This window comes from Mustela putorius, unplaced genomic scaffold (genome assembly GCF_011764305.1).
Source record: "Mustela putorius furo isolate JIRA1106 unplaced genomic scaffold, ASM1176430v1.1 tig00000228_pilon_pilon_pilon, whole genome shotgun sequence".
NCBI lineage: Eukaryota > Metazoa > Chordata > Mammalia > Carnivora > Mustelidae > Mustela > Mustela putorius.
Window position 1 is genome coordinate 34844476 of NW_025421322.1, and position 16401 is coordinate 34860876.

Here is a 16401-nt window from a genome sequence, read left to right on the forward strand (position 1 = left end):
CTATTGTGCGAAGGGGAAGCCAGCACCTAGAAGGGAGGAGGGAAGGACAGACCAGGCTAAAGTGTTGGCAGGATTGAGAATTGCTCTGAGGACCATCACTGCACGCTGACCAGCCCTGCAGAGTACGGGTCACACTCCGAGAGATACGTGCATGTGGTGTGAAGCCTAACCTGTTTATCAGGTGCAAATGATCACTCCCAGCTCATTCTTGGGAACACAGACCCAGAGAAAGATTTAATAAGTTACTCACTTGGTGACTTGATTTCAGCCCATTTCTTTCTATTATAGGAGTGTTTTTCCAAGAGTAGTTCACATACCACTGATATTTCACAACACGATTTTCAGATGGCACACAGGCAGACCTCTTTTTACAGTTCTTATGATAGATTTTAAAATTATTGGGAAAATATACTTAGCATGTCAAGCACACGATTCTATAAATATTGCTACAATTCAGTTCTGATCCATGGAGGTGAAATCAGAGTCGATACAGAGACTACTGTTCAGTCACTGGTAGGATGAGTGGTGCACATGGGTGACAGAAGTCCTGACAGCCGTCCTGGAGGGACTGCAGTGTGACCAACACTGCACTGGGTTTGTTTTCTGGGGACTGGCCCCCTGGGGTATGCCACTGCTGAGGTGGGAGGGGCGATCAGTGAACCAGGGCCATGATCGGGCCTCATTTGGAGTTACTAAACTCAATACCTTGACTATATTGAGAGCAAGCCAAGAAGTTTTATAGCTTCAGCAGGAAATTCCTTAGAATTAAAGTAGTAAAAAAAATAAAGGAAAAGTTTCCAGATTTATTAAGTGAGCACACTTTGAAGAAGTCAAATATCACTTGAGTACTGGGGAAACGTTTATTACCCTGTCAGAGGCTCTGATGCCTGCCATTTTGTTCTGTCCCCAAAATAGGGATATTCTGGGGACAGAACAAATCTGTAAGTTCATCAGGAAGGAAGCAGATGCTCAGAGAACGTGAGCCTGACCGAAGTCATGCAGCTGACAAGTCAGGCCTCATACCCAGCTCTCTGAGAGCCCAAGTCCTTGTTCTTCTGCTCCCCTTGGAGGCAACAGGTGGACAAACCTGTCCCTCTCCTCGTGGAGAGTACCCACCTCCCGTGCCAGCCGTGTGGAATCTTCACGCGCAAAGCAGATGAGTCCACGGGAACACGGGATGGGGCAGACACAGGCTAGTGGTAGTAAATCAGTTGCCACTGTCAGTTCAGTCTTTCGTGTTCTTGAGAACTCATGAGATTTATCACTGAGGAATTGCAGAATAATGGCAGCATGTGAAAACACAGTCCACCGGGGAGATGTACTACATCATTCGGATTTAGCGCTGCCATCTGCTTAATGGCGTTGAGAAGACTAACGCGGTGCTTATGATCAGCCGTTCAGAGCAGCGACAGATGCCGTGGAGCACGCAGGGGAGGAGGGGCACTGCCGAAACGTGGACTATGCGACAGGGTGCCCAAAAGTCGGGGTGTTGCTTTTCAAACCCCGATATTAAACCTTCACTACAAAGTCTTAAGGTCTGTTAGAGAAAGCGATCTGCTCTGACTCTACCCATGTCTCCTTTCCTCATGTCTCACACATCCTTAAAATGTGTTTTTATTGATGTTTAGAAGAATTTTCCTGACAAATCCTATATGATTTAGTTACATTGTGATGTCATTTAGTTTAAAAGACTGTGGGCTATAAAACCAGAAACACCTGGGTTTGAACCCCAGCCCCATCACTTCCTTAGCTGCATGGTTTTGCTCCAGTCCTTCCTCATCTGTGAAATGACGACAATATCTGACTTAGAAGACAGATTATATGAAATGGCCTATGTGACATGAAGAGCAGCTCAGTCAGCCCGCTCACGTCGGAAACTGAGCACCGTACAGCCTTGTGCAGTAGCCTGCTGCTATTACCCCACTTCATAGATGCAGAAATTGAGGCACAGGCCTTATAGGACGCAGAAGGTAAGTGCTGGAGCTCCTGTGTGAGCCCCGACGGTCTGAGCACTCTGCTCTACTCCTCTCCATGCGCCTGTTAGGAATATAGTCTCTGCGTCTAGAAACTTCTGCAGTCTTTTTCTGAGGAAGACTTCTGTCAGTAAGATCCTAACAAATAAGTAATCTGAATAAAATTATACTTGCCATTTTGATTCCTCATTTGTGAAGTAGAAAGGTATTGAAGGCTTCATTTAATTTAGATTGTTTAGAATCATAACATGTTTGGAAGCACAGACTTGAGGTCAAAGCTTGAAGTTACTTGTGAAGAATGATTTATAATAGCAAACGTCAGGGTGCTTGAATTTCTCAAAATCTAGTCAAACCTCATTTATTGGACTCACGACTTTAGCGGCTGAAATAATTCAGACGTGGTATAATTGTATTAACCCCCTCTGTTTGTCATCATGAAGGGATATGTTCGTTTTGGGAAGTAATTTGCAAGTGTCCATCAGGAACCTCAGAAGTGTTTGTAACCCTTGACTCAGCAATTGCACAGTACATGCCTGAGCTTACTGTACAGTGAGTAGCCGACAGTGTAAGAAAGTACGTTTAAAAGCTCTTTAAAAAGAACCAACAGTCTTGGCAAAGTTCAGGGAAAGAGATACGACATTTTAGATACGGGAACGAAACCTATCCATATCACCTCAGCCAAAGTAACAGGTCAAACAGTGCCTTAAGAAAGGCTGAGTCAGGGCTTGGTCAGTGAGGGCGGAGGGCCAGTCTCCTGGATTTGAACCCGGGCTCGGCACTGACCAGCACTGTGGCTGAGGTCCCAGTACGGAACATGCCCTTCAGGTTCCGCATCTGGAAACCATGGGTGATGGTAACAGTAAGCTCCTCGTAGGATTGTTACAGAGTTAAGTGAGTTAATAGACAGAAAGCTCTTTGAACAGCTCTGGCACACTGTACATGCTATCATTAGCTATCATTACTGTAATTATCTAAAATCCTTGGGGCTAAGAGTCTGAGATTCAGAATTTCTGAATTCAGGAAGACAGTACAGTTGCATACCATATGTTGTACATCTCCAGTAGAGTCTGCTTGTGCTTCTCCAGGAGAGCGATTACCCCTTGGATTATTTGAAGTTTATGATCAAGGAAAATGTGACTACAGAGAGAGGAAAAGCGTGTATGGCAAATAGAAAAACAAGGAGATTTCTGAAGGGGGCGTGGTGTTCAGTCTTGGCAGTTTGTAATCTTGCAAGTGTCCATAATTTTGTGAATGCTAGCAATTAATTTTTAAAGAGGATGGACTAAAGGATAGGGAGGGAACCATCCTGTCCAGTAGGAGCCTTTATGGGAGCCAGGCCTCTCTCGATTTGGCCCTGATTTTTGTCTATAGCCTCATGTCGTCAGTCCCAGATGCTCTAACCTTACATTGAATTGTGGGCAATTTGCTCGATCACTCATGAAGTAGATGTCAAAGCATGAAGTAGGACAGTAAATTTAATTCCTTTGTGGCTCCTTCAATTATTTCTTCACACATACCTTTTAAAGACATTGTGGTTATATTTTTCTTTTCCTTTTCTTTCTTTCTTTCTTTCTTTATTTATTTTCAGAAAAACAGTATTCATTGTTTTTGCACCACACCCAGTGCTCCATGCAATCCGTGCCCTCTCTAGTACCCACCACCTGGCTCCCCAACCTCCCACCCCCCGCCCCTTCAAAACCCTCAGATTGTTTTTCAGAGTCCATATTTTTCTATAAACATTACGTGCATTTTTTTTAGACTTTTCTAAGAAAGCACAAACAGGAGGATTTGTTTTTCTTTGCCTTTTCTTCCTTGCCAAACTGGGAAAGAGATACGACATTTTAGATACGGAGCGGCAGTGGAGCGGCAGTTCCTTGAATGAGGGGTTTTGCCATCCAGCGAGCTTCCCCCAACCCCCTTCCTCCCGTGTGCTGTTAAGCACTGAGCTGATCTTCTCTGTTTTCAAAACACTCTCCTCGACTCCATTTTCCAGTCATACCTACTAGACTACTGAGACTCTGTCTCCTTTTTATACAGAGAGGCTCTCAGTAGCAAGGACCCTTTTATTTGTCTTTTTGTTCCCCATACCTTGGACACTACGGGTCAGAGAAGTGATCTCTCTGTGGTTTTCAGTTAAATGGATAACATTTAAGAAGTCTGTATCTGTTTTAAAAGTTCCTTTTCTGGAAACACGGTAAAAAGTCTGATGCATTGAAAGTCTCTGGTGAAAATGCACATTGTCCACACTCTGGCTGTATACAAGGGTCACTGATACAGAATTTAAAAAAAACAAGCAGGTGCCCAAACCAATCTGCTGCTGCTTGTTTTTAATCTGGATTTTGATGTAGCATAGCTATCTGAAAGTTCTTAAACTACAGATAATTTCAGTGGGCAGCCAACATTGAGAAATGTCCTTTTTGACTAGTAAGCATTACATAATGAGGTGATTTTTATATATTTATATTTATATATATATATATTTATATATATATATATATATATATATAAAACCTTTCTCAGTGTCTACCAAATAGTTGCTAAGTAAAAGTTTGTTTCCCAAAGAAGAACAGTGTTTTAATTTCTGTAATGGCTTCCATTCATTCATTCAGTGAACAACACGAGTACCCACTGTTTCCTAGAACTGTCCTGTCCCAGGTGCTTGATAAGTATCCGTGAACAAAAAAGGAAAGGATCATGCCCTTGTAGAGATTAAATTCTAGTGCTCCTCATGTTTAAATATGGCAGTCGTGCTCAGCTCCATGGAGGCGGTGGTGGAAGACTTGAAGGAGGTAACAGTGTTCGCCCGAGGGGCCATCTGTGGGAGCAGGGGTCTGTGCAGAAGACCCCTGATGGGGTCTGTCTCATGTCTTCTGGCATCCTTAACGTCTGTCGTCTTCCCTTTGAGTCTGTAATTCGAAGTTTTTAATAGGAAGCTTCAAATTTCCCTTTGGAATAAGATAATTTTGAATAATTTGGAACAAAATGTTTTAAGTGTCCAAGAATATGTTGTAATTTTTCTTCCTGTCTGTGAGTCTCAGTATGATTGACAGAGCTTGCAGACTTAAAACCATGAAGATAAGGAGACTGTTGTCTTGGCCCGTGATGGCCTTGGCTTGTAGATAATGGCTCCCAAAAACACCCACAACCTCACTGCAGGACCTAGAGTTATGTTCCCTTGGATGGAAGAGGGGACTTTGCGGATATGATTGAGGATCTTAAGATGAGGAGATTATCCCTCATGATCATAGCCACAAATTCATTCACCAAAATATGTTAGCAGATCAAAAATCGGTTACTTTATCATGATCAGAGTTTCTCTCAGCAATGCAGTATTTGTATAATACATGAAAGTAAATCATAATTCTCCACATTAACTAATGGAGAAGAATCATGTGGTTGTTTCCATAAATGCAGGAAAAATGTTTGACAAAATTTAACATATACTGATGATTAATAACAAATAGAGGTCTGAGCAAACTGAAAATAATGGGAATGTTTTCCCCAACTTGATAGAAGACATCTGCAAGAGAACACGCACACATACACACACACACATATCAAGCTAACATCATTCTTTACTGAAATATTCCATGCTTTCCTGCTAAGATGGGGACAAAGCAGATTTGCCCACTCTCCACTTGAACTCAGTGTTGTGCTAAGAGGCCTGATCTAGGCAGGAAGGTGAGTAAAAAGGAACAGTAGGCATACAGATTGAAAAGGAAGAAGTAAACTGTTCTTATTCACTGATAACATGATCAGGTAGTTGAAAATCCTAAGGGACCCACTAAAAAACTACTCAGTCTATTCAGTCCATTTGTCAGTTGTAATGCAGCCAGTATACAAGTCCTGTATTTCCACAGACTCGACTTCCACAGCAGTTAGCAAGTGGAAGGCAACCCCAGAGAGACACCATGTGCAATAGCGTCAAAAACATAAAATACTTAGGGATCATTTTTAAACAGCCTTCTTGACATATTTTTACATGCTGTAAAATTCACCATTTAAGTTAAAAACTTACTACTTTTAGTAAATTTACAAAGTTGTGTGATTGTCACCATAATCCCATTTGGGAACATTTTTTTTCTTTTTTTCTTTTTCATCACTGCAATAAATTCCCTCATCTCTGTTGCAATTAATCCCTTTCCTAGCCCCAGCCCACCATTCATCTCATTTTTGTTTTTATAGATTTGCCTTCTCTGAGCATTTCATTTAGATGTAATCAAAATATATGATCTTTTATATTGGTATTTTTCACTTAGCGTTATGTTTCTGAGGTCCATCCCCATCACAGCGTTTATTGGTATTTTATTCCTGTTTTATTACCAAATGGTATTCCATTTATAGATACACTGCATTTTGTTTATACTTTTACTAGGTGACTGATACCGTTGTTTTTCACTTCTTAGCGCTTATGAGTGACGCTACTATGAACATTTACGTGCAAGTCTGCGAGCTTGTGTTTTCGTTTCCCATGAGTAGATATTTAGGAGTGGAATTGCTGACTCAAGTGGTAATTTCATGTTTGACCTTTTAAGAAACTGCCCGACTGGTTCTTCAAAGTGATCCTATCATTTTAAATTTCTACCAGTGATGTGTGAGAATTCTTAAGGATAATTATAACAAAAATGTGCAAGATCTCTATACTGACAACTGTTACTAAAACTTTGCTTACCGAAAGTAACAAAGGCCAAACTAAATAGCAATACATACCACATGTTTTTGCATTGGAAGACAATATTGATAAAGACACTGATTCTCCCTGAAATTTTCTGTAAATTCAGTAGAATTCCAATCTAAACTCCTATGAGTTTTTTTGTTTTTGTTTGGTTTGGTTTGTTTTTTTGTTTGTTTTGGGGTTTTGTTTCTTTTTGGTATAAAATGATAAGATGGTTCTAAAATACATGAAATTCAGAGGACTTCGAATAGCCAAAGTAGTCAATAATGAAGAACAAGTCTGGAATACTGACTTTTTCGGTGTATAAAACCCCAATAGTGAAGCCAGGGTGGTGCTGTGGAAGGGGTAACAGGCCAGTGGGTATCCAGGAGTGGACCCGCACGTACTTGCTTTCAAGGGGACCATAGCAATTCAGTGGGTAAAAATTATATTTTCTGTAAGTAATGCTGTGACAGGTATTTGTGTAGGTGGGGATAGCTTTGATTTCATACACACACACACACACACACACACACACACCCTCGTACATTTACAGATGTTAATTTGAGATGGTTAGAGATTTCAGGTTAAATTTATAAAGCTTATAGAAGAAAATATCGAAACAATAGAAATCAAGAAAAGATTTAGAAATTTGACTTTATCAAAATTTCAAACATCTTCTAATCAGAGGACATCATTAGAAAATAAGCCACAGTCTCAAGGAAAATATCTTTGCAACACATACATCTGACAAAGGACTTTTATCTATACGATATAAAGAAACTATACAACTCATCAAGAAAAACATAACCCAATTTTTATAAGAAAACCTAGAGCAGAAATTTTACAGAAGTAGATATTCAAACAGCCATGAAGAATATGCAAAAGTGGTCGGAGTCATAGGTCATGGAGGAAGTGCAAATACAGATCAAAACCTCGGTGAGATATCCTATACTTGCACTCAAATGGCTAAAATAAAAATTAACAACATCAAATGTTGACAAGGTTATTGGGCAACTAAAAAATTCATACATGAATAGAGCAGCATGACGATGAGAAGATTGGCAGTTTCTTTAAAAATGTTGAAAATATATGTATCCTATATAGCAGTAATTCTACTCCTAATAATTTTATCCCAGAGAAATAAGAATATGTACTGAGAAAAAGCTTTATTTAACAGTGTTGAAAGTGACTTTATTTCTGAGAGCCAGAATCTGGAAACAGCCCAGATGCCCTTCCACAAAGGGATAAGCCGTAATGTCTTCAGACCATGAAACGCTGTTCAGCAGTGAAAAGGAACAGAATCATGGCGGTTGCAGTAACATGGATGAAACTAAGAAAACTTGTAAAAAGTACTTGCTACAAAGCTCCCAGTCTGAGTTGGTGTCTAGTCGCCATCTACTTAACTGCCGCTGACCATAGATGGTCGTTTTACCCGGCATCTGGCAATCCAGAAAGGGGAGAAGGGAGCAAGCCAGTGGAACAGTTTGGTGAAGGGCACTGACTTGGTGTGTGCTGATAATAAGTTGTCCTCAGCGAGGCTTAGGCCTCAAGTGCCTCAGGAGGGTGCAGAAAGTGTCCAGAGAAAGATCAGTAGAGGCTAGTTTGTGGTGGACCCGAATACCAGGCTAAAGAATATGACATGGTTTTTTGATTCTTTTAGACCAAGTTGTGCTTCATGCCCACCACCACCATGCTGGTCCAAGCCCGCATCATCTTGTTTGCTTCTAGAATACTAGTAGCCTCTGTGCTGTTTGCCCCACCTCCACTTATAACCACTTTCCTGTCATTTCTCTGTACTGCAGCTGAATGATTTTTTTCCAAGTGTGCTGTGATTGTATTTTCTCATGATATTAAGCAATTTTTCTTCATAGCTGCAATTTTATGTTGAACTAATTTCTCTGATCAGTGTCTGTCTGCTTGAAGTTTTTTACCGTCATACCATCCCCCCCAGTGCCTAGCACAGCCCCTAAAACAGAAAATGCTCAGTAAATGTTTATTGACTAAAATGGGAAGGTAGAGAATTTAACTTCACATCAGTAATTTAAAAACAGAGTAGGTATATGATTTGAACTTCTTAATGTTGGATTTGAATTTAAAAACAATTGTTATGGGTGGAATAGCTGAAAATTATCTTAATTCTACATATTTGAAGAGTGAGACTGAATGATTTGATATGCGCATTGATGCAAGTTAGTGTCTACCAGCTTCTCCAGAAAGACTGAGAACCATTTGCTAGTCCTACATTGTCTCACAAGGATGCTGAAAATCCCACAAAAAGTCAAATGAGGTTCCTTCCATACTCACGTAATATTTCACGTGCATAGATATTGCTGATCACAATCAAATTTCTTTAAAAGTAACACAAAATTGCTTTGATATCCCACTATCGGATGTGTCAGAAATCTCTTCCAGAAGATACCTCCATAGAGCAGATGGAAGCACTGGCTACAAAAACAAATTCAAGATCCCATGAACACTCCCATTAACAAACGATTCCATGAAATACTGCAAATTGCTCATAAAATGTTGACAGACCATTTTGAATGCAATGGAAAGAGCCAAAGGAACCAGTATGGAGAGATTATGTGCCTTGGCACACAATGTAGTTGGACATGGGTCTTCACAGATACAAATAAATAGGCTCATCAACCCAACCCCCATTTTGTTCTCTGTCCAAAATATCTTCTTCTATTTTTTAAACTTGTAGGTACATATTTAATGCTTCTGAAATAACTTCTCTGCAACCTTCCCAACCTCGTTGTCACTTGGGGACCCATCTCTGACCCTTTGCCTTCACGGGCTCCCCCCCAAAACTCCCATCTGTCTTGACAGTTATATTCCATCACATTCTAATCCACAGTCTTGATGCTTCATACAGAGAATTCGCATTAGAATTTCTTGGGATGTCTCGTGGCGATATACATAATAGATAACAATTTTTATATCCTCTTTTGCCAGAAAAATGTTATAAAAAACAGATCTGTTTCCTTGTGTTTTTTTCATAAGAAATCTTCATTCTAAATGTTAGTGTTTCTGTGAGATGAATTCATTGTTGCAGTTGACAGCTGTGGTACAAATACTGATGTGTGAGTCAAAGGCAGGTCTAACTGAACCCCGCTCTGTCTTCTGTTGTGCGAATGGAGCCAGCCCGGAAGTAAGCCTCAGGAAACCTTGTATTTAATTGATAAAGTGAGTAGACAAAACAGTACTTACCTCTGGAAACTTAAATAAGGTTATGAAATTGTGGAGCACTGTGCAAACAGAAGGAAACCTTTAGCTGCTGGGTTTTTTTGTTGTTGTTGTCGTTAGATTTGTATCACTGAATGTGAGGTCCTCTCTTTCTAAGCAGAAATAAATGATGTAACATCGAAATAAGAACTCTGAGAAAAATAATACTTGTTTAGGAAGAACCTCTGCTTTTTCTTTTTTTTTTTTTAATATTTTATTTATTTATTTGACAGAGAGAGATCACAAGCAGGCAGAGAGGCAGGCAGAGAGAGAGGAGGAAGCAGGCTCCCCGCTGAGCAGAGAGCCCGATGCGGGACTCGATCCCAGGACTCTTGAGATCATGACCTGAGCCGAAGGCAGCGGCTTAACCCACTGAGCCACCCAGGCGCCCCTCTGCTTTAATAATACTAATAATGACTGTCCTTGAGGTATATATGCACCACATTATTTTATATGAACTTGACAGCAATCTTATGAAAGATTTAGCTTTTTGTTTTGTTTTGTTTTTTAAGATTGTATTTGTTTGAGAGGGAGAGCACAAGTGGGGGGAGGAAGAGGAAGAAGCAGACTCACTGATAAGGAGGGAGTCAGACGTGGGGCTCGATCCCAGGACTCTGAGATCGTTACTTGAGCCAAAGGCAGACCCTTAGCCAACTGAGGCACCCAGATGCCCCTGAAAGATTTAGTTTTAAAACTTGTCTCCAGGTGAGAAAATTGGATTAACTTTGCCTCAGTTTATATACACAGTAAATGCTGGAGCCTGGCTTCTGATAATACCTTTGTTCAGCTCCAAAGCCTGGTTCATAACTGTTAATTCTAGGCTGTCTTCCAAAATGATGACACTAAGAAAAGAAACCTGCTTAAAAAATGAAAGTATGACGGGGCGCCTGGGTGGCTCAGTGGCTTACAGCCTCTGCCTTCTGCTCATCGTGATACCAGGATAAGCCCCACATCGGGCTCTCTGCTCTGCGGGGAGCAGGCTTCCTCTTTTCTCTCTGCCTGCCTTTCTGCCTACTTGTGATCCCTGTCAAATAAATAAATAAAATCTTTTTTAAAAAAATGAGGGTCTTGAAGGGGCGGGGGGTGGGAGGTTGGGGAAACCAGGTGGTGGGTATTATAGAGGGCATGTATTGCATGGAGCACTGGGTGTGGTGCAAAAACAATGAATTCTGGGGCGCCTGGGTGGCTCAGTGGGTTAAGCCGCTGCTTTCGGCTCAGGTCATGATCTCAGGGTCCTGGGATCGAGTCCCGCATCGGGCTCTCTGCTCAGCAGGGAGCCTGCTTCCCTTCCTCTCTCTCTGCCTGCCTCTCCGTCTGCTTGTGATTTCGGTCTAATAAATAAATAAAATCTTAAAAAAAAACAAAAAAACAATGAATTCTGTTATGCTGAAAAGAAATCTAAAAAATTATTAAAATTCTAAAAAAAAAATGAAAGTATGAGTCTCTAAAGAGAGTCACGTTAGGCATGCATGGACATCGTGCCACCAGCATCAGTGTGTGGGGCTGGGAAACAGACACCCAGCATCACTGAGACTGGCTTGCAGGCATGGCTCAGGGCTGTTGGAGGAAGAAGAAAGGCACAATGTGAACTAAAGATACTCTTGTAAACAAATTCTTTCCTTTTTACTCTTCCCTTTTTCCTGGAATCTAATCAAAATTCATAGTTTTTGTTTTGTTTTGTTTTGTTTTTTTAAGGTATGGAGATCCATCTGCAACCTTTTAAGCAGGGTTTTGATAGGAAGAAGTAGCACAACAGAGGAGTTTGATGTTCAAATAAAAAAGCATAGTTGGATGTTTCTGCGTTAGAAAAAGAGATACTCAACATCCCTTATTTCAGAATGTATCTGTCTTTTAGGACTAAGATGAGCTCTGAATTACCCATAAACTGAAACAAATGAGAGTTTTCTTTTCTCTCGTGTGAGAATGTAAGCAACTGCAGGTTTCTGGGACACATCTTTACAGTTACTAAGTGCCAGGCCCCTTCTTTCCTGTCTCTCCACCCTGTGTCCTGAGGCTCCTCCCAGTCTCCATATGGCTGTTGAGGTGTCAACCATCACAGTGGGGCTTGGGCAGAAAGGAGGAGGAGGAAGAGGAAAAGGCCGTACCTCCTGGCTGGGTCAGCCTTCTGTTAGGAAACTTCCCAGAAGGTTCAGTCCGTGCGTTTGCTTCTGTGTCACTTGCGGAAGTATCTAAGAAAGGAAGTTTTGGGGACTGATGCCTTATCACTAGCACCATACCCCCATCTTATAAGGAGTCTTTTGGTAAGAAAGAAAGGAAAATTGTGCTAAACAGACAACAAATGACCTTACTTTTTTTTTTTTTTTTTAAAGATTTTATTGATTTGTCAGAGAGAGAGAGAGCACAGGCAGACAGAATGGCAGGCAGAGGCAAGGGAGAAGCAGGCTCCCTGCCGAGCAAGGAGCCCGATGTGGGACTCGATTCCAGGACGCTGGGATCATGACCTGAGCCGAAGGCAGCTGCTTAACCAACTGAGCCACCCAGGTGTCCCAATGACCTTACTTTTTAGCATATAAATTAGGGGGTTTTTTTTGTTCTCTAAGACTTTCTTGTTTTTAACAACAATAATTAATATTAATATAATTAATAACATTATATATAATGTATATACAGCAAAGCACATAAATTCACACCTGCCCGAAGTGTGTGGTTCTGTGACTGCTTACCTGTGTGTGCACCCCTACAACCAAGAGGACATGTCCGGCACTCCAGAGCTCTCTGGCTTTTGCTTTTGGCTCTCTGGGATAGCTAATTCCCATCGTCTCTTGGTCTCCCAGAATTACATGGCTTTAAAAAAAAAAAAATAGGACCCAAACGTATTTCCTATTTTTTCGAGTATACGGTGAGACAGTTCTTAGATAGTGGTGCAAGGTTAGTGGTGTGGAAAGAATCAGTCTGGGAGGTGACGGTAACTAGACTTAACCCTGATTCCATGGCGCTGTAGACACCTGACTTTAGAGAAGTCACTTCTTGTCTCTGACTGGATACTTTGTGAATGTTGTGGTTCTGCTTGGAACGCCTTTCTTTTCTTCTCCTTGCCTGGCTCCTCCCTCTGGAGTCAGCTTAGACCTTTCCTCCTCCAGGAAGCTCGCTCGTATCCCCGAAGACTGATTCAGATACCCTGCCTCTGAGTTCCTTTAGAGTTCTGGGTGTCTCATTTGTCACATTATTCCCTTTGCCCACTTAACACTGTCTGATTTGCACACCAGACCAAGCGAGTTTTATCACAAAAACCAAATCTTGGGTGGCTCAGTCGGTTAAGCCTCTGCCTTTGGCTCCGGTCATGATCGCGGGGTCATGGGATTGAGCCCTGCATTGGGCTCCCTGCTCAGTGGGGAGCCTGCTTCTCCTTCTCCTTCTGCCCTTCTTCCTGCTCCTCTCTCTCGTTCACTCACACTCTGTCTCTCAAATAAAAATAGACAAACATAAATAAGTAAACAAATAAATAAATAAGAGCTTAAAAAACAAACAAAAAATACCTAATGACCAAATCTTTTTCACTGATGCATCTCCAGTGTCTGGGACATAGCTGCTGTTCCATAAGTATCTGCTGAACAATGTTCAGTGAAGATACCTGAATTTCATTAACTTCTACTAAGACCATCTTTCTCAAGAGATAGTGTAACAAGTAAGAGTCTCTTCTTTAAGAGTGGAAAAGTGTTACTATTTTTTAACCTAAACTTTTAAAACAGAGATAATACCCAATTGTAAATTTGTTCTAAAGATGAAAGATCCTTTGTGGGGAGTACCTAACACGATCTTGGCTCACAGTAGGCATTTGGCAAGTGTTGTCTGCTCTTACTCTTACGTTAAATCTTCGCAGGTCCGGCCCCCAAAGGTGAGCATCGGCAGGTCCTGGTTGTTGAAGTAGGTCCTCCGTGAATCAGGCTTGCCAGGCACTTGGAGGGCACAGGCTTCCTGGCCATTCCGTCTGTGCAGATCTGTCTTCCTGAGCTGTCTTACACAGAAGGTGGTACTTTCCACCTCTGTGGAGAACAGAAGGAAAGAAAAAGGGTTCTGAGTGTCTCACGAGAGATTAAGGTTAAACATGAAACAAGTACTTTCTGGCAGGGCTGCTCAGGTGTGTTACTGTGGCAGGTTACTCGGGCTTCATTTCTGGAAGTCTTGGAAAGTGGAGAGAGAATCATTGCTCTCAGACGGTTAAGACAGTTTAGCCTGAAGCCAGGGGATGGGCCACGTGGTCTCTCCAGGTCGATTTCTTCCCTTTGATTCAGCAAAGCACCTCTAAGTTTCTGCACTTTGTAGTGGGGGCGAATTCCCAAGCATTTCACGGTGGAGAAGTGGAGCATCAGCTGTAAACCGCGAACTCAGTCTCTGATTATGTGGCGAACCTGTGTTAACATTTAAAATCTTTTTATTTGACAAAGTAATTGTTACGTCTGAAATGAGGCTTTGCAGCTGTAATTACCACAGTAGGGTTAAGAATAATAGTCACCGTTTATTTTGTTCCGACGACGTGGCAAGCCCGTGACAAGTGTTTTGTGGACAGGAGCTCACTTAATTATTACTCATCGTTACACCCTCTCCCCAGAGCCCCCGCTGCTCGGGCTGTCCTGAGCAGGAGCTGTGAGCCAGACACTCCCTCATTCCTTCCTGCAGTGCTCTTATTGAGCACCTTTTGTTTTCAGACACTTGTAGCCGCTGAACCTCAACAGGCTGCCTGCCCAAGGTGACACTACTTCCGAATGCAAGGACAGGCCTCAAAACCCAGGGAACCTTCCCAATCCCAAGTCTGCGCCCCCTGCCTTTGCGTGCAGGCCCCCAGGGCTGTCTTCCTCCCCGGGTTTAAGGGCCGCGTGTGTGGCGAGGACTCCAGATTTATGTCTGCGGTGCCTGCAGCGGCGTCTCCCGACGGTGGCTTCCCCGTCCCAGAAGTCAGAGAGGCTCCTCCAACCTGGCGGGTGCCCGGCCCGGCCCCTGATCGCCCCCTCGCGAGCTGGCTAGTGGGACCGTCCCTGTCACTTCCCTCCTCATCCGCGGTTGTAGGACTGGGAGCTCCGCCTTCTTCCCACCGACCGGGACGCCTCCCCGCCGAGGCGCTCTGTGTCAGCCGCTCTGCCCTTCTGGCCCTGCGAGGCCCAGGAACGTGCCCACCTCCTACACCCGACGGCCGCTGCTGGGGCCCTGCCCCCTCAGGCGCGGGCTGCGCCTCCGTCCTCGCCTTCCCGACCTGCTGACAGCACACCCTGCCGGCCGCTGTCCGGTGCGCTGTGAGGGAACAGCTCTCGGCCGGCCAGGCAGGTCTGCTGGCTCTTACCCTCACTGTGTGTGCCTACAAGCTGCTCGTTGTCCGCGCTCGCATCATAGCATAAGCTGTATGACGGTGGGCATTCTGTGTGACGGAGTCCCTGACTGAACCGAGGAATGCCTGCCTCAGGCGCGCGGCTCGCAGCGTTGGCTTCAGTAAAGGGAGGCACGGCGGCGGGCGGCGGGCGGCGGGCGGCGGGACCCGAGGGCCGGAAGTCGGGCGCGTGCCGGCTGTGTGCGCCTGCGCGCTGGCCGCGGGCGCGCCTCAGCAGTGGCGAGACTTGGCTGAGTCAGGGAGTGTATTCTTCCAGAATCCTGAACTGCTGTTAATGTCCCAGTAATTCAGATTGTAATAGTCTCAGTTTTACAAAATTAGAGGGCTAACACATATTTAAATATAACCAGTTTCGTTTATTTTGTTTTAAGTTATTAGTTTATTAATAAAGAAGAAAAAGCTCTGTTTTCTCACCCGTCCTTTTAAAAGCCTGCTTCATCCCTGAGGGGCTCCTGGGTGTCTCAGGCGGTTGAGCGTCTGACTCTTGGTTTTGGCTCAGGTCATGATCTGGAGGACGGGGGACGTCGGGGGTGCGGGGTGGGGAGTGAGTCTCCTGTTGGGCTCCACGCTCGGTGGGGCTCTGAGAGTCTCTCTCTCCTTCCCTCCCCCCGCTCCTCCCCCTGCTTGCTGGCTTGCTCTCAAGTACGTAAGTAAATCTTTAAAAATCCTATTTTGTCTCTGAAAACAAAGGAGAAAAAATGTCAATTACAATTTTTAAAATATGTTCATGGGGTATGTATTTGGTATCAACCCATTTTTAAAATAGGATTCCATTGTAAACTGAAATTTGTATTAACTCTTAATTGATTAGGGAGCTGAACGAATTCCCCACATTGTTTTAAACCCCATTTTCCACTTACTCTTTTTACCAAATCTTATTTCCGAGCTTAAAAAACATAGTAAAATTATTTTTAAATATTTATTTATTTATTACAGAAAGAACACACACACTTGCAAATCAGGGCAGGAGGAGAGGGAGAGGGAGTGAAGCAGACTGTGTGGAGCGTGGAGCCCGAGACAGGGCTCGATGTCACGACCCGAACTGAAACCAAGATTCCAAGGCTTAACCGATTGAGCCACCCAGACATCTGGCAACATCATTTTTAAATTTGCCTTTGTTTTCCCTCCCCTGTCAGTCTTGTGACGGGTCTTCTTCCAAGCAATGGAATATCCGACAGGTTAATGATGTCAACTCTGAAAGG

The 16401-nt window shown here is 43.1% G+C and overlaps 1 protein-coding gene and 1 long non-coding RNA gene across 4 annotated transcripts in view; one reads left to right on the forward strand and one right to left on the reverse strand.

Moving 5' to 3' along the window:
• Positions 1–16401, forward strand: part of KHDRBS3 (KH RNA binding domain containing, signal transduction associated 3) — a 186628-nt gene that overhangs the window by 148483 nt on the left and 21744 nt on the right. The gene's annotated exons all lie outside the window — the stretch shown is intronic.
• Positions 7267–15340, reverse strand: LOC123391476. Its single transcript, XR_006606196.1, has 3 exons — positions 13685–15340; positions 11964–12047; positions 7267–9075 (listed from the first exon to the last, which is right to left on the reverse strand). It is a non-coding gene; the product is annotated as an uncharacterized LOC123391476 (long non-coding RNA).